This window comes from Lagenorhynchus albirostris, chromosome 4, assembly GCF_949774975.1.
Source record: "Lagenorhynchus albirostris chromosome 4, mLagAlb1.1, whole genome shotgun sequence".
NCBI lineage: Eukaryota > Metazoa > Chordata > Mammalia > Artiodactyla > Delphinidae > Lagenorhynchus > Lagenorhynchus albirostris.
Window position 1 is genome coordinate 2745816 of NC_083098.1, and position 26262 is coordinate 2772077.

Genomic DNA, 26262 nt, shown 5'->3' on the forward strand with positions numbered 1-26262 from the left:
TCTGAATTAGCACGAGCCATCCCCCAAATGCAACTGTATTCTCTGCTGTGGTCTGCACAGTGGCTGGAATAATAAGCATCTCATCAAACGTAATCTAAATGAATATTTTAAAAGACTAACCCTATTAAATATATACTACTTCCTATGCATATTTAAGCAGAATGTAGAAATAAATATTTCTATACATTATTTAAGAAATAGTTTGCTCAAAAACCTGGTAGTCTATGTGAGAAAAAATATATATATCCAAACAGAAAACGTACAAAAATCAATTCCAGGTTAATCATAGATTTGAAAACCAAAAAACAAGGCTAAACAATTTGTACGAGAAAAATGGTAAACTGTATTTGTGACAGCATAATTAGATTAAATGTTCTTAAAAAGACAAAAAAATCTGAGAGGAAAAGATAAATTTACTCATAGTACATTTTAAAACATCTATGTAGAAAGAATTTTCTGTAATTCAGGCAAATAGAATAGCTGGTACCAGAATATCTTTTTTGTCAAAAACAATTAGTAAGATGGGACAAAATAGGAGAAAATTGTCTGAAGGTATTGACAAAATAAAATAAATGTCTAAGATTACTATTCTTTTTATTTAATAGTACATTTTTAATTTATTTATTTATTTTTGGCTGCATTGGGTCTTCATTGCTGTGCACGGGCTTCTCATTGCTATGGCTTCTCGTTGCAGAGCATGGGCTCTAGGCACATGCGCTCCAGTAGTTGTGGCATGCAGGCTCAGTAGTTGTGGCACACGGGCTTAGTTGCTCCGTGGCCTGTAGGACCTCCCCGGACCAGGGCTCGAACCCATGTCCCCTGCACTGGCAGGCAGATTCTTAACCACTGCGCCACCAGGGAGGTCCCAAGAGTACTGTTCTTGAGAAAAGAGAAGCAGCGGAGGTAAAATCCACATAAGCCCTCTCTTTTCCTTGAGGCCATTTCCACGTTCTTCCTGCAGGAGTTTAGAACCCGAGAAGCCTGTGTTCCCACTGGGCAGGGAAGACAGAGGTCAGAGACCCAGGAGGCAAAGCCACTGCAGAGTGAGGGGCAAAGTACAGGACACAAGGGGACTGCAAAGATGGGAGCCCCGAGATCTGGATCCAAAACACCTCAAGTCATTGCCTGACTCCTTAGCTGTCCTATCATTAAGCACTACAACCACATATCCATAAAAACCCTGGTGGCTACAGCTACTATCAATAAAAACCACAACTGATGAATGCATTTTTGCTTTGTGAATAAGTTCATTTGTGTCATTTTTTTAGTTTCCACATATAAGTGATATCACATGGTATTTGTCTTTCTCTGTCTGACTTGCTTCACTTAGCATGATAATCTCCAGGTCCATCTATGTTGCTGCAAATGGCATTATTTCACTCTTCTTAATGGCTGCGTAGTATTCCATTGTGTATATATCACATCTTCTTTATCCATTCATCTATCAGTGAGCCCTTAGGTTGCTTCCATGTCTTGGCTATTATGAATAGTGCTGCTATGTACATTGTGGTGCATAATAATCAAGTATAATAAGTATAAAATAGAGGAAAAAAATAAGAAAATAAAGTCATCTAAATACTGGGGGAAAAAGGAAAAGAAAATGAAGTATCACCATATGCTCAAAACATCAAAGATTGGATTCACCCCAGTATCTTCCTCAGACACCAATATCCAGCTGCCTACTCAGCTTCTCCACTTGGGTGTCAAGTCAGTGTCTTACATGTTACAAGTCTAAGATGGAGCTTCCACTATTTCCCCCAAACTTGCCCGTCTTCCCTCTTCCTCATCTTAGTGTGTGGCAACTCCGTCCTTTCACTTCATTAGACCACACGTCTTACTGTTAGTCTCTTTCTTCTACATGCCATCCTTTAGTCTATTCTCCAAAGAGCAGCTAAAGTGATCCTATAGAAAGCTGTTAGATTATATGACGCCAATGGCCCAAATAGCTCAGTGGTGTTCTCAGCTTTTTAAAAAAATTTTACAATGGGTTTTATTTGTAAAAGTCTATCAGAAAATCAAAAATTTCAAAAGATTTTCTTTGTTCCACTCCCACTAAAACCAGATAAGACATTATTGAATGCTGGCCCCCTGAAAGTACCACCGATATAACTTGTTAGTAAGGCAAAGTGGATATTATTGCTTCTTGCAATAAGGTAGAACATTGTATTCAGAGGATACAATTGAGATATATTGTATCTCAGAAAGATGTGAAAAAACTGGGATATTTATGAGGCTTTTGTGTTTAAAGTAGGTCTTTGAATGTGGGTGTTTAATTCGAATGGGAAGGATCGTGATGTAACAGTGTAGGATTGGTAAGCATAGCCAGATGGAAAGTTAAGGAAGGAGTTTCATGGAGGGTCTTGGTGAACAAATAGCTTGATGTTGTCTGTTTGTGCAACATTTATTTTCCTGGGCAATTATTTTCTGGAAGAGCAGTCATGTTGATGAAAATAGTGGCAGCTGAAGGCAGCCTATACAAAGATACAGTCACATAGTAAAGTTGAAAAAGGAAAGTAGACTGTTATAAGGATAGATGATTTAATTATCACAAGATACACTCACCTCTCTACTGTCTACTCGTGCCTGCTCTCTGAGGTCAGAATATTACAGTCTTCCTGTGAATACCTAGAAGGGATCAAATATGGTTGATTTGTAAGATATTATCAGTCCATCTTGGTCATTAAAAATATTCAAATATCTAAATGCTAAAATTGACGGTGTTTATTGACTTAATTAGATCAACTATCACTACATTTATGTGCCAAACAGAAAAAAAATATATCATCAAAATAGTAATTTAATTGAACATCAATTGCTTTAGTATATATTCAGAACACACAATCTGCTCCCACTTGCACTGTTTCCACCATGATCCAAGACACCATTGTTCGAGCAGGCAGGTGGCTAGGTAGAAGCAGAGGAGGGAGGCATGGGTCAGGTGGTAGGAAACCATACATCTTGAGACAACAGGGGTCCTCGGGGCAGACAAAGAAAGGCAGCAAAAGGCGGGAATCTCCAGCATCCAAATGTAACCTTTTGCTCACGCCCTCATTACAATAAAATTAGCCTTGCAAAAAAGAAGTACCCATCAAGCACCGATGCCATGACACTTCCCATCGAGACCAAACAAGAGCAAAAACCCTCCCCCCCCCCCCGTTGGGAAGGTGGAGCTGGGATGAAAAGCAGGAAATGCAACCTCAAACCCCTCCCTCCTCAATGAATATTCCACCCAATCATTGTCACACCCCATATAACCAGTTTGCCAAAGGAACAGGGTCGTTGCTCACCTGAGCCTGCCCACGCTCAGCATCTCATCTCTGACTTCCTTCTGGGAGGAGACAAGAACCTACCTCTGGTAATACCATCATCTCCTATCAGGATTATTGCAATGACCTCTGGCTCTCTGCTTGCTCCCTCCGTGGACTACCCTTCAGTCTGTCCTCCACAGAGCAAACTGAAGTATCCTGTGGACGGTTGTCAGATTACGTCAACCTATGCTCAAATTCTCTCATGACTTTCCATCTTGCTTAAAGGGAGAGCCAAATTCTTCACCATGGCCACCAAGGCTCTTTCTAGTCCGGTTCCCATGAGCTCTCTGACCTCGTCTCCTACTGCTCTGCTGTCATCACCTCTGCTCCAGGCACCCAGCCTTGCTGCTCCTGGTCTAGGTCAGGCTTGCTCTTTCCTCTGCTTGGAGTGGAATCCCCCTTGTACACACGTATGCTTCCTTAGCCACTCTCCTCGTTTGATTTTTCTCTGTAGCACTTAGCACCAACTAGTATGCTGTCTATCTAAGTATTTCTCTGGCTTATTGACTGTATTCTTCCACTAAAATATAGGATCGATGAGGATAGAAATCATTCTATTTCTGAATTGAAAACTATTTTTACAACTAATGAATGGCTTACAAGACCAGATCATCCAAAGAAGGGCACAATAAGCCTTGCATCTACTATCACAAAAAGACATATAAATACTCTAGAAATGAATGAGTCATTCCTCTTCTGTGTTCTCATTATCTTTTTTGTGTCCCCCTTATAACAGTCAGTGCTTTCATTACAGTAGCTGTGTTCCTATTTACCTTTCTTGTGCTAATAAGAGGTCCCTTATAGGTTTTGCTTTATTCACATTTGTGTGGCCAGATCCTACCATAGAACTTGATAGTCAATAAGTCAGACACATGGATGTTTGATCCCTCTTTTGTGATTTTGTTTATTTTTACCTTGTGGGGGAGAAAGTAACATTAAAAAGTAAATGCTAGAGATTCCCCACCACCATGAGGTATAGGAAAGCGGAATAAAGTAATGAGTAAATGGTGCTGTGCTGATTACACAGGCTGCTGGGTGAAAAGATCATCTTATTCTTTCTTCCCATGTGTTCCTGTGACTCAGGTAATTCTCCCATCTCACTGTTCCTCTCCCAATAGGCCTTTCTGCCTTCACTCCATTTCTCATATCAAAAATAAATAGAAAAGAGACATGCAGATAAGAATAAGAGGGAAAAACAGAACAGGGATGACGTCAGGAAAAAGATAAAGGGAAGGAAGTGCAGGGCATAGGAGCAGGGAAAACTAGTCTGTGGGACATTTGCATAGGTGTCTGCATCACACAACTGTGTTGATGCATAAAAATCAGAGTCAGAAATGAACTCTGGAAGGTGATCCCATTCAAACTGAGGCGCTGGAAAGAATTGAAGAGAGACGTGTTGCCATAGAGAAGAGGGATACTACAGAGCAGAAGAAGTGACTTCACAACACCTTAAATACCAAGTAAGAGGTGTAAAGTTTTGTGTATCTTTCTCAAAGCTTGAGTGACTGAATGGTCTTGGTCTGAATAAGACTGTCATATTGGTTTTTATTTGTTTGTTTCTGTGTACTAATTAGCTCTGTTTTGAAATGTCTGCTTTTCGAAGAGGTAAGCTAAAACTTTCTTTTCTGTTCGATTGCTATTTTGTTTGCAAAAAGGTTCAAGGGACATCAAAACTTGTTTTAAGAAAGATCGTTTTATTCGTTAGCTTTGTATATGTCTTAGTGTGATCCATAAAGACTTTTTCACATTAAACATTTAGCCAGTAACCTTGACACGAGACCAAATTCCAACTCAAATGTCAGCAGAAAGAAATGCCAGGTTTTATGAAAATTTTGCTTATGAATTTTAAATGTGAGAATAATGTTCTTTGGATTTTAAAAATAGCCCACTCTCCATTGTCTTTATTATTACTCTAAACTTTAATATTTCAGACAAAGACTTTTCAGTTGTTTGAATTATTTAAATTCAGACAGAGACCTCATGAATATTGATCATTAAAATTTTACCATTTGCCAAAACTGAAGTAATTTCTAGAACTACTTCTATGATTTTGAATAAAACATCTAGGTGCACTCTGTATTCTTTTATCATATGCTCTATTTTGGAATTATTTTTTTTCAATATTGTTTTATTAAAAGTCAGAACTATTAATATGGTGCTATACGGACTGAATATGAATTGGAAACTAAAGTCTAGATTTAAAATAACGTTATCTCAGATTTGTAGGAGTAGATGAATAGAAAGAGGAGCCTTCATCACAAAATTCTCATACAGGTGTGGAATACAGTTGTGTGACCACAGTTACTTTAGAATTAGAATCTATTACAATTAATTAGACTTTATCTCTTGACTTTGTTTCAAAAATGACATTGCATAGTATCCCTTTCCAAACCGGTTCCTTTGTCTCTGCTAAAATATGAAGAGTAAAGTATTATGTGAATTGCTATTGAGTATTTGAAATGAATAACTTCTATCAGTTTCCATTAGCCAGCAAGGAATTGTTTTTCAAACATATTAAAGACTTTTACTACAATGTTAAAGAAACCAAAATCACTAAAAGACCTTTAAACAGAACTTGACTGTAGAAATGGCTAACTCTGAGTGTGTATAAAGTGTTGGACGCTGTGCTAAGTATTTTACAGGCATTATCTTGTTTAAATATTATAATGACTTGAAATAAGTACCATAAACAGAATAAAAACTGAGATAGAGAGAGCTCCACGTACTCTCCCACAGCAAGCTGCTGATCTGGGATTTGAATTCGAGTTTGTCTGGCTCCAGCAGCTGTGCCCTGACCAGTGTGATGTGATCTGTTCAAACACCTCTGCTCTCTTACAGGGCCCCTTGCTGTGAAGACTAAACTTTCCAACCTCACTGGCTTCAGGCTTGGTCAAAAGACAGATTGCGGCAAACGGGTGATAGAAACTGACATGTTTCCAAACGGGAGATTTACAAGCTATCACATGGGCCCCCATGCTCAGTTACCATTTCCCTCAGCCTAGCAGTGTCCCCCCATAGCGCTGTTCGTACAGCGTGGGTTTCAGGTGATAGTGACACCAAACAACGCCCCCAGACAGTGATGTACATGCAACTAAGTGTTCACTGTTACATGCCATTGAGATCGCCGGGACTTTTTTTTTTTAAACATCTTTATTGGAGTATAACTGCTTTACAATGGTGTGTTAGTTTCTGCTTTATAACAATGTAAATCAGTTATACATGTACATATATCTCCATATCTCTTCCCCCTTACGTCTCCCTCCCTCCCACCCTCCCTATCCCACCCTTCTAGCTGGTCACAAAGCACCGAGCTGAGCTGATCTCCTTGTGCTATGCGACTGCTTCCCACTAGCTATCTATTTTACATTTGGTAGTGTATATATGTCTATGCCACTCTCTCACTTCGTCCCAGCTTACCCTTCCCCTTGCCCGTGTCCTCAAGCCCATTCTCTAGTAGGTCTGCGTCTTTATTCCCGTCTTGCCGGTAGGTTCTTCATGACCTTTATTTTTTTTTAGATTCCATATATATGTGTTAGCATACGGTATTTGTTTTTCTCTTTCTGACTTAATTCACTCTGTATGACAGACTCCAGGTCCATCCATCTCAGTACAAATAACTCAATCTCTTTTCCTTTCGCGGCTGAGTAAGATTCCATTGTATATATGTGCCACATCTTCTTTATCCATTCATCTATCGATGGACACTTAGATTGCTTCCATGCCCTGGCTATTGTAAATAGAGCTGCAATGACCATTGTTGTACATGACTCTTTTTGAATTATGGCTTTCTCAGGGTATATGCCCAGTAGTGGGATTGCTGGGTCATATGGTAGTTCTGTTTTTAGTTTTTTAAGGAACCTTCATACTGTTCTCCATAGTGGCTGTATCAATCTACATTCGCACCAACATTGCAAGAGGGTTCCCTTTTCTCCACACCCTCTCCAGCATTTATTGTTTGTAGATTTTTTGATGATGGCCATTCTGACTGGTGTGAGATGATATCGCATTGGAGTTTTGATTTGCATTTCTCTAACGATTAATGATGTTGAGCATTCTTTCATGTGTTTGTTGGCAATCTGTATATCTTCTTTGCAGAAATGTCTATTCAGGTTTTCTGCCCATTTTTGTATTGGGTTGTTTGTTTTTTTGATATTGAGCTGCATGTGCTGCTTGTAAATTTTGGAGATTAATCCTTTGTCAGTTGCTTCATTTGCAAATATCTCCTCCCATTCTATGGGTTGTCTTGGTCTTGTTTATGGTTTCTTTTTCTGTGCAAAAGCTTTTAAGTTTCATTAGGTCCCATTAGTTTATTTTTGTTTTTATTTCCATTTCTCTAGGAGGTGGGTCAAAAGGGATCTTGCTGTGATTTATGTCATAGAGTGTTCTTCCTATGTTTTCCTCTAAGAGTTTGATAGTGTCTGGCCTTACATTTAGGTCTTTAATCTATTTTGAGTTTATTTTTGTGTATGGTGTTAGGGAGTGTTCCATTTTCATTCTTTTACATGTAGCTGTCCAGTTTTCCCAGCACCACTTATTGAAGAGGTCATCTTTTCTCCATTGTATATTCTTGCCTCCTTTATCAGAGATAAGGTGACCATATGTGCATGGGTATATCTCTGGGCTTTCTATCCTGTTCCATTGATCTATATTTCTGCTTTTGTACCAGTACCATACTGTCTTGATTACTGAAGCTTTGTGGTATACTCTGAAGTCAAGGAGCCTGATTCCTCCAACTCCGTTTTTCTTTCTCAAAATTACTTTGGTTATTTGGGGTCTTTTGTGTTTCCATACAAATTGTGACATTTTTTGTTCTAGTTCTGTGAAAAATGCCAGTGGTAGTTTGATAGGGATTGCATTAAATCTGTAGATTGCTTTGGGTAGTAGACTCATTTTCACAATGTTGATTCTTCCAATCCAAGAATATGGTATATCTCTCCATCTATTTGTATCATCTTTAATTTCATTCTATGAAAGAATTTCATAGAAAGAAATTGTGTCTTATAGTTTTCTGCATACAGGTCTTTTGTTTCCTTAGGTAGGTTTATTCCTAGGTATTTTATTGTTTTTGTTGCAATGGTAAATGGGAGTGTTTCTTACTTTCTCTTTTAGATTTTTTATCATTAGTATATAGGAATGCAAGAGATTGCTGTGCATTAATTTTGTATCCTTCAACTTTACCAAATTCATTGATTAGCTCTAGTAGTTTTCTGGTAGCATCTTTAGGATTCTCTATGTATAGTATCATGTCCTCTGCAAACAGTGACAGCTTTACTTCTTCTTTTCTGATTTGGATTCCTTTTATTTCTTTTCTTCTCTGATTGCTGTGGCTAAAACTTCCAAAACTATGTTGATTAATAGTGGTGAGAGTGGGCAACTTTGTTTTGTTCCTGATCTTAGTGGAAATGGTTTCAGTTTTTCACCATTGAGGACGATGTTGGCTGTGGTATGTCATATATGGCCTTTATTATGTTGAGGTAAGTTCACTCTATGCCTACTTTATTTATCATAAATGGGTGTTGAATTTTGTCAAAAGCATTCTCTGCATCTATTGAGATGATCATATGGTTCTTCTCCTTCAATTTGTTAATATGGTTTATTGCACTGATTGATTTGCATGTACTGAAGAATCCTTGCATTCCTGGGATAAACCCCAGTTGATCATGGTGTATGATAATTTTAATGTGCTGTTAGATTCTGTTTGCTGGTATTTTGTTGAGGAGTTTTGCATCTATGTTTATGGTGGCCTCGTAGGATGAGTTTGGGAGTTTCCATCCGTCTGTTATATTTTGGAAGAATTTGTGAAGGATAGGTGTTAGCTCTTCTCAAATGTTTGATAGAATTTGCCTGTGAAGCCATCTGATCCTGGGCTTTTGTTTGTTGGAAGATTTTTAATCACAGTTTCAATTTCACTGCTTGTGATTGATCTGTTCATATTTTCTATTTCTTCCTGCTTCAGTCTTGGAACATTGTGCATTTCTAAGAATTTGTCCATTTCTTCCAGTTTGTCCATTTTATTGGCATATAATTTCTTGTAGTAATCTCTCATGATCCTTTGTATTTCTTCAGTGTCAGTTGTTACTTCTCCTTTTTCACTTCTAATTCTATTGATTTGAGTCTTCTTTTTTTCTTGATTAGACTGACTAATGGATTATCAATTTTGTTTATCTTCTCAAAGAAACAGCTTTTAATTTTATTGATCTTTGCTATCATTTCCTTCATTTCTTTTTCATTTATTTCTGATATGATCTTTATGATTTCTTTCATTCTGCTAACTTTGAGGGTTTTTTGTTCTAATTTCTCTAATTGCTTTAGGTGTAAGGGTAGGGTGTTTATTTGAGACGTTTCTTGTTTCTTAAGGTAGGATTGTATTGCTCTAAACTTCCCTGTTAGGACTGCTTTTGCTGCATTCCATAGGTTTTGGGTCGTTGTGTTTTCATTGTCATTTGTCTCTAGGTTATTTTTTGATTTCCTCTGTGATCTCTTGGTTATTAAGTAGTGTATTGTTTAGCCTCCATGTGTTTTCATTTTTTACAGTTTTTTTCCTGTAATTGATATCTATTCTCATAACATTGTGGTCGGAAAAGATACTTTATACAATTTCAATTTTCTTAAATTTACCAGAGCTTCATTTGTGACCCAAGATATGATCTATCCTGGAAAATGTTCCATGAGCACTTGAGAAGAGAGTTTATTCTGTTATTTTTGGATGGAATGTCCTATAAATATCAATTAAGTCCATCTTGTTTAAAGTATCATTTAAAGCTTGTCTTTCCTTATTTATTTTCATTTTGGATGATCTGTCCATTGGTGAAAGTGGGGTGTTAAAGTCTCCTACTATTATTCTGTTGCTGTCATTTTCCCCTTTTACGGCTGTTAGTATTTGCCTTATGTATTGAGGTGCTCCTATGTTGGGTGCATAAATATTTACAATTGTTATATCTTCTTCTTGGATTGATTCCTTGATCATTTTGTAGTGTTCTTCTTTGTCTCTTGTAATAGTCTTTGTTTTAAAGTTTATTTTGTCTCATATGAGAATTGCTACTCCAGCTTTCTTTTGATTTCCATTTGTGTGGAATATCTTTTTCCATCCCCTCACTTTCTGTCTGTAAGTGTCCCTAGGTCTAAAGTGGGTCTCTTGTAGATAGCATTTATATGGGTCTTGTTTTTGTATCCATTCAGCCTGTCTGTGTCTTTTGGTTGGAGCATTCAATCCATTTACATTTAAGATAATTATCGATATGTATGTTCCTATTACCATTTTCTTAATTGTTTTGGGTTTGTTATTTTAGGTCTTTTCCTTCTCTTATGTTTCCTGCCTAGAGAAGTTCTTTTTGCATTTGTTGTAAAGCTGGTTTGGTTGTGCTGAATTCTCTTAGTTTTGCTTGTCTGTAAAGTTTTTAATTTCTCTGTCAAATCTTAATGAGATCCTTGCTGGTTAGAGTAATCTTGGTTGTAGGTATTTCCCTTTCATCACTTTAAGTATGTCCTGCCACTCCCTTCTGCCTTGCAGGGTTTCTGCTGAAAGATCAGCTGTTAACCTTATGGTCATTCCCTTGTATGTTATTTGTTGTTTATCCCTTGCTGCTTTTAATATTTTTTCTGTGTATTTAATTTTTGATAGTTTGGTTAATATGTGTCTTGGTGTGTTTCTCCTTGGATTTAACCTGTATGGGACTCTCTGTGCTTCCTGGACTTGATTACCTATTTCCTTTTCAGTGTTAGGGAAGTTTTCAACTATAATCTCTTGAAATATTTTCTCATTCCCTTTCTTTTTCTCTTCTTCTTCTGTGACCCCTTTAATTCGAATGTTGGTGCAATTAATATTGTCCCAGAGGTCTCTGAGACTGTCCTCAATTCTTTTCATTTTTTTTTCTTATTCTGCTCTGCAGTAGTTATTTCCACTATTTTATCTTCCAGGTCACTTATCCATTCTTCTGCCTCAGTTATTCTGCTATTGATCCCTTGTAGAGATTTTTTGATTTAATTTATTGTATTGTTCATCATTGTTTTTTTGCACTTTAGCTCTTCTAGGTCCTTGCTAAATATTTCTTGTATTCTCTCCATTCTATTTACAAGATTTTGGATCATCTTTACTGTCATCACTCCAAATTCTTTTTCAGGTAGACTGCCTGTTTCCTCTTCATTTGTTTGGTCTGGTGAGTTTTTACTTTGCTCCTTCATCTGCTGCGTATTTCTCTGTCTCCTCATTTTGTTTAAGTTACTGTGTTTTTTGTCTCCTTTTTGCAGCCTGCAGGTTCATAGTTCTCATTGTTTTTGGTGTCTTCCCCAAAAGAAGTTGGGTAGACTTCCTGGTGGAGGGGACTGGTGCCTGTGTTCTGGTGGATGAGACTGGATCTTAACTTTCTGGTGGGCAGTACCACCTGTGGGGGTGTTTTGTAGGGTGTCTTTGACCTTATTATGATTTTAGGCAGCCTCTCTTCTCATGGGTGGTGTTGTGTTACTTTCTTGCTATGTGTTTGGCATGGGGTGTCCAGCACTGGAGCTTGGTGTTCATTGAGTGGACCTGTGTCATAGTATTGAGAGAGAATTCTGGGAGAGCTCTCGCCAGTTCATATTACATGGTGCCAGGAGGTCTCTGGTGGACCAATGTTCTGAACTTGGCTCTCCCACCTCAGAGGCACAGCTCTGACACCTGGCTGGAGTACCAAAACCATGTCAGCCACATGGCTCAGAAGAGAAGGGAGAAAATTAAAGAAAGAATGGGAAAAATAAAATAAAATGATTAAAATAAAAAATATTATTAAAATGAAAAAAATTTTTAAGTAATTAAAAAAAAGAAGAGAGCAATCAAACCAATAAACAAATCCACCAATGATAACAAGCGCTAAAAACTATACTAAGATACACATAAAAATCAGAAACTACTCAGTCGCATACAGAAAACCCGAAGTCTACAGTTGCTCCCATGGCCCACCAGCTCAATTTGGGATGATTCGTTGTCTGTTCATGTATTCCACAGATGCAGGTACATCAAGTTGATTGTGGAGATATAATCCGCTGCTTCTGAGGCTCCTGGGAGAGATTTCCCTTTCTCTTCTTTGTTCACACAGCTCCCGGGGTTCACCTTTGCATTTGGCCCTGCCTCTGCGTGTAGCTTGCCGGAGGGCGTCTGTTCTTCGCTCAGACAGGACGGGGTTAAAGGAGCAGCTGATTCGGGGGCTCTGGCTCACTCAGGCCGGGGGGAGGGAGGGGCACGGTTGCTGGGCGAGCCTGCGGCGGCAGAGGCTGACGTGACGTTGCACCAGCCTGAGGCGTGCCGTGCATTCTCCCGGGGAAATTGTCCCTGGATCCCGGGACCCTGGCAGTGGCGGGCTGCACAGGCTCCCCGGAAGGGGGGTGTGGAGAGTGACCTGTGCTCGCACACAGGCTTCTTGGTGGCGGCAGCAGCAGCCTTAGCGCCTCATGCCCGTCTCTGGGGTCCGCGCTTTTAGCCGCAGCTCGCGCCCCTTTAAGCGGCGCTCTTAATCCCCTCTCCTCGCCACCAGGAAAGAAAGAGGTAAGAGAAAGTCTCTTGCCTCTTCGGCAGGTGCAGACTTTTCCCTGGACCCCCTCCCGGCTAGCCGTGGCGCACTAACCCCCTGCAGGCTGTGTTCACGCCGCCAACCCCAGTCCTCTCCCTGCGCTCCGACCGAAGCCCGAGCCTCAGCTCCCAACCCTGCCCGCCCCGACGGGTGAGCAGACAAGCCTCTCGGGCTGGTGAGTGCCGGTCGGCACCGATCCTGTGTGCGGGAATCTCTCCGCTTTGCCCTCCGCACCCCTGTTGCTGCGCTCTCCTCCGCGGCTCCGAAGCTTTCCCCCTCCGCCACCCACAGTCTCCGCCCGCGAAGGGGCTTCTAGTGTGTGGACACCTTTCCTCCTTCACAGCTCCCTCCTACTGGTGCAGGGCCCATTCCTATTCTTTTGTCTCTGTTTTTCCTTTTTTCTTTTGCCCTACCCAGGGACGTGGGGAGTTTCTTGCCGTTTGGGAGGTCTGTCTTCTGCCAGCGTTCAGTAGGTGTTCTGTAGGAGTTGTTCCACATGTAGATGTAGTTTTGATGCATTTGTGGGAAGGAAGGTGATCTCCGCGTCTTACTCCTCTGCCATCTTGAAGGTCGATCCAGGTTATTTTTTGTAATAGCACAATTAAAACTAACTTGAAAGATACCCACGCTATTCTGCCTTGGCCTCTGTTTGCTTATTCCTCCCACTATGTACAGAAATTTATTTGTAATGTAAATTTTTTTCTTTACTGACAATAAACTAGAACAAATCAAAATGTCCTTCCCTGTAAAACATTCTGAATACATCATAAAGTCCTTTGGTAAACTCTGTAAATACACAACATAATTAAATAATGAGTGCACAACAATTATAAAATGCCCACGCTGGTTGGATCCTGCACGAAATGCATATCAAAGAGAAGAACTGATACTTTTTAGAGATGATTTTCCATCACCCACTGTGAATCACACCTCCCTTGGGACTGGCTACACCATCTATATAGTGTCTGCAAGTACAGTTCAAAATGGATTCTGTTGACAGGTGCACCTCTGAAGACTGCTTCACCCTCCGTGAGCTATCAGCCTCCCACTCACCCTCCTTTCTTTAAAATGGTACTTAGGCCCACTGCTGCCTGCATGCTTTGATTGTAGAGCGAAGATGAAAGAGTGATTCATCTAGTTTTTAGTCTCTTGGAATTTTCAGTGGGCTGGCAGAATCACAGGAATTAGGGGTGAAGATGAGCCATTGCTTTTGCATTTAGTACATTTTTGCAACGCCGATCAGCAGCTTCCCAACAAGGTGATTGAATAAAAAGGGAGAGGTAAGCTAAAACCCTCTGCTACCTACAAACCTAAGGGTGGGCATGTGCTTTACTTGGAAGGATTACCTGATAGATATCACTGTCATCTTATTTCAAATTCAGTCTCCTTTGGCTCAGCCTATGTCCATGGATTTTGTTTTGGTTGAAATTTGTTAAAAAAACAAGAGAAACAACCATGAATCTCTCATGGGAAGCCACTGATGTGTATGGGAAGTGACTCACTGAAGCTCTAATTGGACAGTCATTGCTCAGTCTTTATCAGACATGCCCTGCTATTTACCACCGCCCAAGCCCTGAGCCGGCGTCCAGTTGTGAGCAACTCTGTAGACAACGGCACTGCTTCTGAGCAAAGAGCAGCCGTATTTCAGATGCCTGCACACAGACTAATTGGACACTCAGGCACGATGTAAATAGATTTTAAATGTTTACTATCGCCTCTTCCTTATGAGTCGGATCTAGCAGAAGTGGTTTGTCACCTCCTGAGCTATGCCTTCTGCCAACTTGGGAGCAGACGATTTTAACAAAATTGAAATCAACAACAGTGAGTTGTAGATAACACAGGTCAATTCAAAAGGTATGTACCTCCTTCCTGTTAGCAGATTTTGCCATTTTTCAGTGATTCTTTCATGGTTAAATGCAGTACATGTAGTAGATATGTTCTAGGAAATTCCATCAGAAGGAATATAAATGACAGCAATTAAAAAGGTCAGGAATTATCATGGACTCCATACTTCTTGCATATAGCGTAACGTGAAATGGATGATCGGGTCTTCCACGTGAATCTTCCTCTTGCTCTCCTACTCATTTTACTGAGCGCTTTTAAAAAACTAATTAGGGGCTTCCCTGGTGGCGCAGCGGTTGAGAGTCCGCCTGCCAATGCAGGGGACGCGGGTTCGTGCCCCGGTCCGGGAAGATCCCACATGCCGCGCAGCGGCTGGGCCCGTGAGCCATGGCCGCTGAGCCTGCGCGTCCGGAGCCTGTGCTCCGCAACGGGAGAGGCCACAGCAGTGAGAGGCCCGCGTACCGCAAAAAAAAAAAAAGCTATCTAGACCAGAACTGTCTAATAAACTGTCTAATATAGCATTTTATAATGATGGAAACGTTTTATAAAGTTTTGTAATTCTGCATTGTCCAATATTGGGCCACCAGCCACATGTGCCTAATGAGCATTTGAAGTCTGGCGATGCAACTGAGAAAATGAGTTTTTAAGTTATATTTAATTTTAATTGACGTAAATATCTACATGTGGCTAGCGATGACCACACGGGACAGTCAGGTCTGGACTGCATATGACTTAAATTAGACCCACAGAGCTTTAGTGTTGCAAACATTTGGCAGAGAATCTAACCAAAGCTCTCTGTTTTATTACTCATCTGTTAGGGAAATGATTTCTGACGTTATCTTTGGAAAGACGCTGCTGTCAACTATAGTTGCTTCCACCATCTAATCAGTACCCATGGGGCCAGAGTCCAGTGGTATCTGGGTTTCATCCTCCCAAACCTTTAAACTGTATTTGTCAGCCATAAAATAGTTCGTATGCAAACAGTATTATTAAAGCAGTGGATGATAAACAAATCATCTGAAATGATGTTGCTTGCCCTTAGAAGGCACAAAATTAAATACAGAAAAATAAATTTGGGTGAGAGTGTATATTTGGGGGGGGGGTGAAGGCAGAAAACTTTACTCCTGTGGAAACATTGAGAATATTCTTTCTGCTGTCACTAGAAACCATGCCTTGTTTATCTTTGGCTCTTTGGTCAGCACAGGGATTCCAATTTGGCGAATGATCAATCAATGTGATATGGATTTATTGACCTTAAGTGATTGCTCTAAGGAAGGTGAATGGCATGCCAGGGGGTGGCATCTTGCCCACGACAGACTGACTAGTGAGTGTCTTATTTCAATGGTAGTTGATGCCGGCTTTATATTGGGATCCTCTGGGAAACACAAAAAATATCCAGCCCTAACTCCAGTGGGGGCTGGGGCATCAGTAGCTTTAAAAGCTCCCCAGGTGATTCTGGGGAAGATGATTTATTTAGTAAGTGATGGTAATAAGATGAAGTTCAGATATATTTCAGAGTCAAGATAAGCCTTGTAAGATAAGACTAGAATCTATTACCTAAGAATATGCCGAAGAAGACTGCAGCCGCTAATGAAAACACATATCACTACTAAAAATAGGAAGATAAAGCCCTAGTAATTTTTAAAACAATGAAGCAAAAGACCATCCCAGACAAAATCAATGAATTCTATTCTCATCAGGGCCTCACGTGTCCACAGATGTGCCTGAAAACCTGGGAATCACTTGGTGACAGAGTCAAGTGTTAATGGCAGAGAATGTGGGTCCCAAGAGGAAAATCACTCTTGAGAGAGAAACAGAGGGAGTTTGGTCCCAGGAACTGGGTTTCACACAGAGCATTAGCAGAAGCAAGGTATGCGTAAGTGTGGAGCTGATATTCGAATAATAACCGTACTTGCCAATAAATGCTGTCACTGCTGTACGATGCCTACTACCAGCCACACCCTCTCTCAGGTTCTGTGAAGCAGTTTTCCTTTTTATTTTATATAAAACAACTGTTTTAGTGTCAGGATTGAAGAGGACTGAACACCTAGAGAGCCATGAGAATTAGCAGCAAGCAATGAAGAGGCAACTTGGGAGACGGTATTAGGGCTCAGAGTGGTATATTTCTTCAACAGATTATTATCCTCCATTATCTGCTTATCAAAACCCTTTCTACCCATCCACGATAATTTTGGAAATTAAAAAAGAAATAGATGAATAAAACTTTAGTTAACTTTAATTAAAAACATGGGCTTCAACTTCCAAACATAATGAATGAGAGCATTTAGGTAAAAAGAAGTTGTCGGTAGTGATTGCAAAGCATTAAAGTTGCCATTTTCCTTTATTTGTAAAGAGAGGTTAGAAATATCTCCTTACCACTTATTGTAAAATTTAAGTAAAAACTGTATCTATTCATTGCAAAGTTGAGTTTCTGATGTGGTCTCTTTTCCAAAAGAAAAGAAAATTACTGTAATTTACAGAGACATCTTTTAGGAATCTCCCACCCTAGACTCTTTACTTGCTACTTTGAGATTACATTTTTTATAGAAAAGTATATATTGGTAGAAATTTGTATTTGTTCACTTAAAGTCAAACTAAGTATATTCTCAAAGCCTAGCTTAACACTTTGAATATATATGTGCACAGAATAAATATTCGGTGATTGACTGACTTCGATGAGGAGTAAGGAGGACGTTATGTGGCAGTTGAAATTTGGGATGGCTTAGTACCTCCAGAATATAATTCCGTATGCGACAAAAATGGTGGAGACTGTGTGTGTGTTTTCATGGATTTTGGATTCAAAAATAGTTCTTACTTTTGGAAGTAAGAAATCACATAGATGATAATTTTCTTTTAATTTTCCAGGTCATTTTGAACAAAGTAAACAGGTACAGAATGAAAACCTTATAGAATATGACTACGATCTCTACTGAAATATTTCCTGAAGGTTATAGTCAACAGGGAAATTAAAGAAAATTTACCAGATATTGACCTGATGATTCTAAAAGTAAAAATAAAGGTTAAAATGGTTACTTATAATCACTAACCTTTGCATCGTTTATAAAAAGGAAAATTTCTTCTTAAAATATGGTCAATCAGCTTTCCTTCTGACAGACTGTGCAGACCCGGGCACCAGCTCAAATACTGCATAACCAACAGAAGATCCATTCCCTTGTGGAGAGGAGAGAATTTGATGAAAAACTGTGAGAACTGTGGAGTGCATTACTCCATTCTCCAGATTCAGGAAAAAAAGGATGACATATATTTAGGCAAATGTATATAATTCTAATTTTATACATTTATTATCAATACACTGGAATGTAAGATTTGTATCTTTTTAAATAAAAATAAATGAAAATATTTAAAAAGGAAACAGCAGTTGAATTCTCTATATATGTAAGAATAGATGGATTGGAAATCAGAAGGGGGTATTTAAAACCCTGAATTGTGTTTTCATTTTCAGAGATTCAAAATAATGTGAGATAAACTCTTTCAGATCTGATGAACAATATTACTGCTCCACCAGCATTTTGGATTACAGATGGAAATGGAAACTGTATGTGAGTCTAAGAATTTCCAGAGAATAAATGAAGAGCCAGGAATAAAATGTCCTTTATTCATAGTTCCAAATATCTTACTTCCTCTGCTTGAAAAGATGACATCAGCCTTCTGCAGAAAAATCATATTCCAATTATGTAACCATCATATACATAATTGGATACATCAGTTCAAATAAGCAAATAGTCCATGAATGCATATACACTACAAATTGAAAGTAGTGTTATTCCAAAACCTGTGTTCTTTATTTTTTTTGGAAATAACTTACTGGTAAAAAGTTATAGGAAACCATACACCAAATTAGACTTTTCGGAACAACCACATAATTCCAGATGCAGAAACCACAGCCTTGATTAAAGCACACACCCCAAACTTCAAACTTTCATGACTCTTGAATAAGCTTTTTGGCAATAAACATTATGCAAATACAGGCAACGAGGGAAAAACCACTTCTGAAAACTGCAATGTGCATTTAAGTAAACAGCTATGGAACACAAAAATGTGCTTTTTCTGATTCTACGAACTGATTTCTTTCTAGAAACTCCAAAGTCAGGGTGCTGACACACTGAAGAGCTCTAATTGCTATTCAAAGTAAGCAAAGGTAGCAAGTGGAATTTTGTGGAGATTTGTACAGATCATAACCTAATAATTCACTGCCATTTAAAACATATATTTGGACTTGCTGAAAAGTTTGTAATTCTTTAGAATGAGCTCATTCTTCGTGTTTTCTTGTGCAGTAAGTCCCTGTACAGGCCATTCCTTGTTCATCGGGGTGAAAAGATAGAGTCCCTCGCTGGGATGCCAGAGCAAGCCCCAGGGAAATACTTAGAAATCCCCGGGGGGGTGGGGGTGGGGGTGGGGAGGCACTTCCACCAAACAGTCACCACCGTGTGTGAGCCAGCAGCTGGCATCCTGGCTCAAAGGGCTGTGTTTGGCTTTTGAGGGTGTGCTGTATTAAGGAAAACCTTTGCATCTGAAAAAAAAATTCCCTTCCTTTTTTTTTTAAGGCTAGAAAAACTATCCCCCTCATAATGCAATGGCAGAATCATTGACTGTTTCCCCACAGTGAACGGTAAGTGCTTACAGAGCCCAGGCTGGGAAAAAAAAAAAAACGAAAAACAAGAAACGGGAAAGTATAATCCTTCTGGAAGTGGTGGTTACCATGGCGACCCACTTAACACCAAGCGTACTGAAATTGCCATAAATGAGAATCTCCAATCAACATGTTAATCGTTGAAAAGCTTACTTGAAAAAATTAGGTAAAACAACAGAAACAGAAGTTGCCATGTTTATTTTCAAATCTCCGTGGATCACCTCCATCTCTGCATCACACGTGTAAGCCACGTGGAGAGCTCTGCTCCAAATTTCCCTATTAGGCTGAATAAGTATGCTGCGTGTGACTCCCTCTTCCTCTGAGTAAGCGATTCTATCTCTGCAGACTCTACCCCAAAGGGATATATGAGCCTGATACAGGTATTTTCAAGTATGGGTCCCAGGTAGTCTGAAAATCAATATTTTCCCTCAGTCCACTGACCTGCGCAATGATCTCTTTTCTTATCTCCCAGTTCAGGAATTTTTGAGCAGTATATTATCTATGGCAGATACAGTAACCATATAATACAACTTTATTTCTTTTTTTTCGCTCATTTTCTCTCCTTTTCCTTTCTTTTTCCTTGCTTCTTTTTGGGCAGAAGAGAAGTTCATATTTATCAAAATTTCAATTTTCTGTATGATGTTTGACTATGGCAAAGGAAACATGCTGGTCCTTGCGTCTGATATAGTGTAAACTCAAATAGATTTAGGTTTTGTGATTTTATTTCTAGAGTGTAGATTTCATAGTATTAAAGTTTATAACTTATTTTTTGTTATATCAAAACATTTGAATACTGAGAAAAATCTTCCAAGAATGTGTTTCTTTTTAAAAAAAAATGTTTTACTCCATTCCATTGAGGAAATCTTTATAAAATGCGTGTATTTTGAGTGTACAGATTTACAGGTTTTGACACTGGATACACCACAATCAAGATGCAGACCACTTCCCTCATGCCTTTAGGTAGTAAATGTCCCCACCCTGCCACCCTGGCTCCGGGTGAGCATGACCTTCTCTCTGTCACTATAGATTAGTTTTACACGTGGTAGAATTTCACGTAAACAAAATTACGCCCCTTTTGTGTCATCCTTCTGTGTCTCAGCATGTTTTTGAGATTTGTGCTGGTTGTGTGTATCAGTAGTTTATCTTCTTTTTATTCACGAGCAGTATTCCACTGCGTGTACCGCAGTTTGTCTATCCGTGCATGACTGATAGATATTTGGCTTGTTTCCATGTTGGGGTTAATATGGATAAAACAGTTCGTCTATTCACCTGCTGGTTTCCAATTCTGGGCTGCAACATATGTGCAAGCGTATGTTTGTCATTTCAACTGGGTAAATACCTAGGAGTGGAATGGCTGGACTGTGTGGTGAGCACATGTTGCCAAGCTGTTTTCCAGAGTGGTTGTGCTTGCACCTTCCACCGGCTACGTGTGGGAGCTGCAGTTCTTCCCTGCCTCGTATTCCAGTGCACGGTATGCACGCTTCTCATTGGCACCATTACTGGCCGTGTATTGGGATCCCATAATGGTTGTATCCTACAATCCTTAATCACTAATGATGTTAAGCACCAGCTATGTACACAACAGCATACCCATTATTCTTCCTAGAAAGTTAGTAATAAATACAGTCTTAAAATATTAACTCAGGGGTATGGCAATCAACCATAGGTATCTATACCAAAAACGATTGGAATTTTTCACTATTTTTCCATAATATATTAATTACCTTGTATTTAGCGATGAATCATTTCTGGTAATTTGTGTCTTTCTAATAATTTTTAAATTTTATGTAATTGTCAAACTTATGGGCACAAAATTGTTCATAGTATCCCCTTATTGCCTTAATATCTGTAAAATCTGGAGCTCTCTCTTTCATTCCTCCTTTTGATCATTTGTGTCTTCACTCTTTTGTTTTCTATCAGTCTAGACAGAAGTTTATTATCTCCTGACCTTTGGAAAAATCCTTTGATTATATTGATTTCTCTTATTATTTACTTGTGTTCTATTAGCCTTGAATTTGTTTTCTTTTCTTTTCCTCACTTCTTTAGGTGTTAATACAAATTACTTTAGACCTTTCTTTGTTCTAATATAATTATTTAAAACCTTAAATTTCCTTCTAAGCATCGCATGAGCTGTATCTCACAAATTTTGACATATTATGTTTATTTTTATTCAAATAGGAATATTTTTAAAAGCTTTGTGAATTTTCCTTGATCATGGTTTTGTAGAAATGCTCTGATTAATGTTCAAGTATCTGGAAATTTTCTAGATGCGTTTCTGCCGTCAATTTAAAATTTAATTCTGTTACATGCAAATTACAGTTTTTATAGTGTCAGTCCTTTTAATTTATTAAGACATGTCTTATAACCCAGCATAAGATCTATTTTGATGAACGGTCCATATGCTGTTGGGAAGAACGTTTATTCTGCCGGTGCTGAATAAAAAAATCTCACAAATGTCAAGTAACTAACATTGCTTAATACTCTTGATCAAGTCTTTATCAACCACTGTGGGAGAAGCGTTGAACTGTCCACGTTTGATTGTGGCTTCTTCTATTAGCTTCTTAGTTCGGTCAGCAGCTGCTCCCTGCATCTTGGGCTTTTGTTAGTATAGGCATATACATTTGAGGTTGTAACATCTTCTTAATGAATTTTCCACTTTATTATTTTGTAATCTTTTTTTCAAGTATAATTCCTTTTCCTAGAGTTTCCTTTCTCCGATATTTATGTAGTTATGCCTATTTTCTTATTAGCAGTGGTATATTATGTAAAACATATTTATATTTATTTTGTATTTATTATAACACCTATCTGTGTTAACATTTGAAATGCATTTCTTGTAGGTCATATAATTGGGTCTCCCTGTTTTGTTCAGTGGGATAATCTCTCCCTTTTAATTACAGTCTTTATTTCATTTCCTTTAATTTAATTAAGAATATTGTTGAGTTAAAATCTATTCCTTCATTATTCATTTTGCATTTGTACCTCTACTATTTCGCCTCTTTTCTTCTTTCCTTGACTTCTTATTGTTTTTTTTCCTCCTATTTTCTCTATTGTCTTACAGCAGTAACTTTATATTTCTTTTTTTTTTTTTTTTCTTTTTTTTTGCGGTACGCGGGCCTCCCACCGCCGCGGCCCCTCCCGTTGCGGAGCACAGGCCCCGGACGCACAGGCCCAGCAGCCACTGCTCCCGGGCCCAGCCGCTCCGCGGCATGTGGGATCCCCCAGGACCAGGGCACGAACCTGCGTCCCCTGCATCGGCAGGCAGACTCTCAATCACTGCGCCACCAGGGAAGCCCTATATTTCATTTTTAATGGTTGTTCTAAGGTTTTCTGTATGCATCTTATCACACTCTGCCTTCAGTTAATGTTTTGTCACTTCAGGTAAAATGTAAAAAACAATCTTAACCACAATGAAATTACATTCCCCACCAATCCTTTGTGCTTTGGTTTTCATATATAGGATTTATAACATATGTTACATGTATGTTACAAGCTCCACAGTACATTTTCTGTTATTTATCTTTTATAGAAATTAAAAATGAGAGAATTGTGTTGACACAGCATTATATTTACTCACATACTTACCATTCCCAGCACCATTACTTTCAGGAAATCCAAGTTTCCATCTGGTACCACTGTCCTGCCAACTGAAGGACTTTCTTTAATACGGCCTGTAGTGCAAGTCAGCTGGTGACAAGTTCTCTCTGCTTTGATTTGTTTGAAAAATCTGTATTTTGCCTTTATTTTTGATACACATGTCTGCTTAGTATAGAATTTTAGGATGATAGAATTTTCTTTTTGCATTTTGACAGTGATATTTCATTATTTTCAGCTTGTGTTATCTTTGTCTCTCTCTAAATAATTTACCTTTTGCTCTGACTTGTATAAGAGGTTTTTCATTCATTGCTGTTATTTAACAATTTGATTTTGATGTGCCTAGGTATTTTTAGTTTATTGATGTTTAGCCAGTTGGGACTCACTGAGTTTTTGGAAGTGAATATATTTAGTATTTACCAAATTTGGAAAAATTTTGGCCATTATTTTTTTAACTTTTATCTATCTTTCTGGGACTCTAATTACACAGATGTTAGACTGTTTTTGTTTTGCTGACAGCTAATTAAAACATTGAGGAAGGATCACAGATCTCAAAGGCACTATTTAGATATTTTTTTTAGTCTTTCTATATTTTTCCCTAGTATAGTCACAGAAGAATTTTATTTCTGTGTCTTCAGATTCATAGATCTTTTCTGCAGTAGCCAATCTGCTGTTAAAACCATTCAGTAAAATTTTAAGTTTATATAGTGCATGAACTACATAAAGCTCTAAATGTTCTATTTAGTTCTTTCATACATAGCTTTAATTTCTCTCAGGGTGTTCATGTTTTCCTTTAAATCCTTAAGAATATTTGTCATAGTTGTTTTAAAGTCCTGTCTATTAATTCTATCGTTATTATTTAGGGATCTGTTTCTCCCTTTAACAAGTCACATTTTCCTTTGTTCTCATATATCAATAGTAATTCTTGATTGGAAGTTGGATACCGTGAATTTTACATTGTTGGATGCCAGCTTCCGTTGCCTTCCTTTTAGAAAGTTGGACTTTAATCTGCTAATGTATACATTATTGCTAATCAGCTTGAGATTTTGAAGGCGTGTTTTAAGCTCTGCTAACAGTCTGTAATAGCTTTTACTCTAAGGCTAGTTTGGCCCTTGTGTTAATTATCTTTATTCAGATATTTATTATGGTAGCTCCCCACTTCCAGGTAGTTATCTAATGCTGTATAACAAATTATCCCAAAGCACAAAAGTTAAAAAAAAAAACACCAAAAACGTGCATTTATTATCCCACAGTGCCTGTTGGACAGCAATCTGGGCATGAGTTCTCCTGGCTCCTAGTCTCTCCTGAGGCTGTAATCAGGTGTCACCCAGGTTTGCAGTCACTGCAATGCTGACTCTCTTCCTGGAACACTTGAGTGGTTGTTCACAAGACTTAATGGTTCATGAGCTGCAGGCTGGAGATGTCCCTACTTCCTTGCCACATGGTCCTGTCCATAGTGCAGCTCACAATATGTCAGCTGGCTTCCACCAGTGCAAGCCGTCAAGAGAGAAGGCATTAAGACATAAAACAGTATCTTCTTTTAATCAGACATTAGATCTCATCACTTTTGCTGTATTTTACTAATTATAAGCAAGTCACTATGCTTTGCTCACACTTAAGGAGAAGAGAGCATGAGTCCCAGGAGGTGTGGACCATTGGGAACCTCTTAGAAGAGTGGGATTCCCACACTAGTAAGGTGTAACTCTTGTTAGGTGTATTCAGAGATTCCCTGATGTTTGATTAGGACTCCAAAGTCTGTGTCAGACTTGAACATCTCACAGACCTGAACGAGCTCTGGGAATTGTTCACTTTACAGTTCCCTGAACACTCTACCTGACCTCCCACAGTTTTGCTTGGTATTTAGCAACCAGCTCAAGGGGACCCTTGCATAGATTTGGGGGATCTCTGTCTCTGCAGAGCTCCAATCTCTCTGAGACTATGTCCTCAAATTACAGCCACATCACCCTCCCTGAGCTCCGTCCTCTGTCTCTTTCACTCAGTGAGACCATTACGTTGCACTTTGTTTTCTCCTCCTGCCTGTGGTTCAGCCAGAAAGCTGGGGCAACTCTAGACCTGCCTCATTTGTCCCTTATCTCAGGGATCACAGTCACGCTGTCTGTTGTCCCATATTTGGGCACAGATGTGTCGTCTATCATGTTTATTTTTGTACCTATTCATGGGAGAATGGTAAATCTGGTCCCAAATACTTCATCTCATCCAGAAGCAGAAATCTTCCAGGGATTTTTGAACAAGTTTTATTTTTCCATAAACACTGCAAATAGTATAGTTAGAATATATTTTGCTCATACAAATGTTATAAGCACTTACCTTATGTAAATAAATAACAAAATTAGAGTTAGAGGTTGAAAAGAAACTAAGTGAATAGGAATACCAGTATCTTAAAAAAGTGATTTCTGTAGAGTTCCTCAATATAGCAAAGTATCTTAAAAATACAATTTTCAAAACATGTTCAGGAGCACATATTTGATGTGTTTTAAAAAGTAACCCAATGTGTGTCAATCTAACTGTTATACAGTTCATTAACAATTCTTAACCATGAAAAATTTAACAGGGCTTTAAATTTTTGCTTAATGTTGCCCATCCTTATACAGTTTAAAATCCTAGAAATGTCTTCTACAGGAATTTTTCCCCCATGCGTGCTTCACTTTATGGTAACTGTACTTTCAAAGGTTACAAGCGAAAAGTTCATCAGATTAATAATAGCTGATGCTGTGCTCTGCTAAACTTTCCAGCATTTTCTTTTTACTGTCCTATATTTATCACATGGCTAGGGATGTGATAAATGTCCTAGGGATTTGGAACTAATTAAGCAAGAAGAGTACAATTTCCTTTTGCATTTATTTGCTCCTTGCGCCTGTGTCCAGGGGCACATTTACAGCCCTCTTTCCCCTCGTTCCCTCCCGAGGCTGCGAGAAGAGGATAGACACGTTCCCGCCGTTTCTGCAAATGAACATCCATTCCAGGAGACCATCTACTTACTCTGATTTCTACCTCCTCTCTGCACAGGGCTGGTGCCCCTCTAGATGCAGGTGTGGTGTCTGCACAAATTCAGCCTATTGCATATGCAGGAGGAGGGATAGTTGCTACCAAGAAACTGATTAAAGAATACAAATGGCATATTTACACCTTCTTCCGCTAACTAGAACTCAAGCTAATCCTGGGCAAAAAGTTCTAAAAAGTACAGAGTTAATTCAGACCCACCAAGCTATACTCATTAAGGCTTCTCAAGATATATTTCACATATTTTGAATGGAAAGATTCAAAATTAGGCATTTTACAGTTCTTTAAAAGTTTGTTTTGTGTC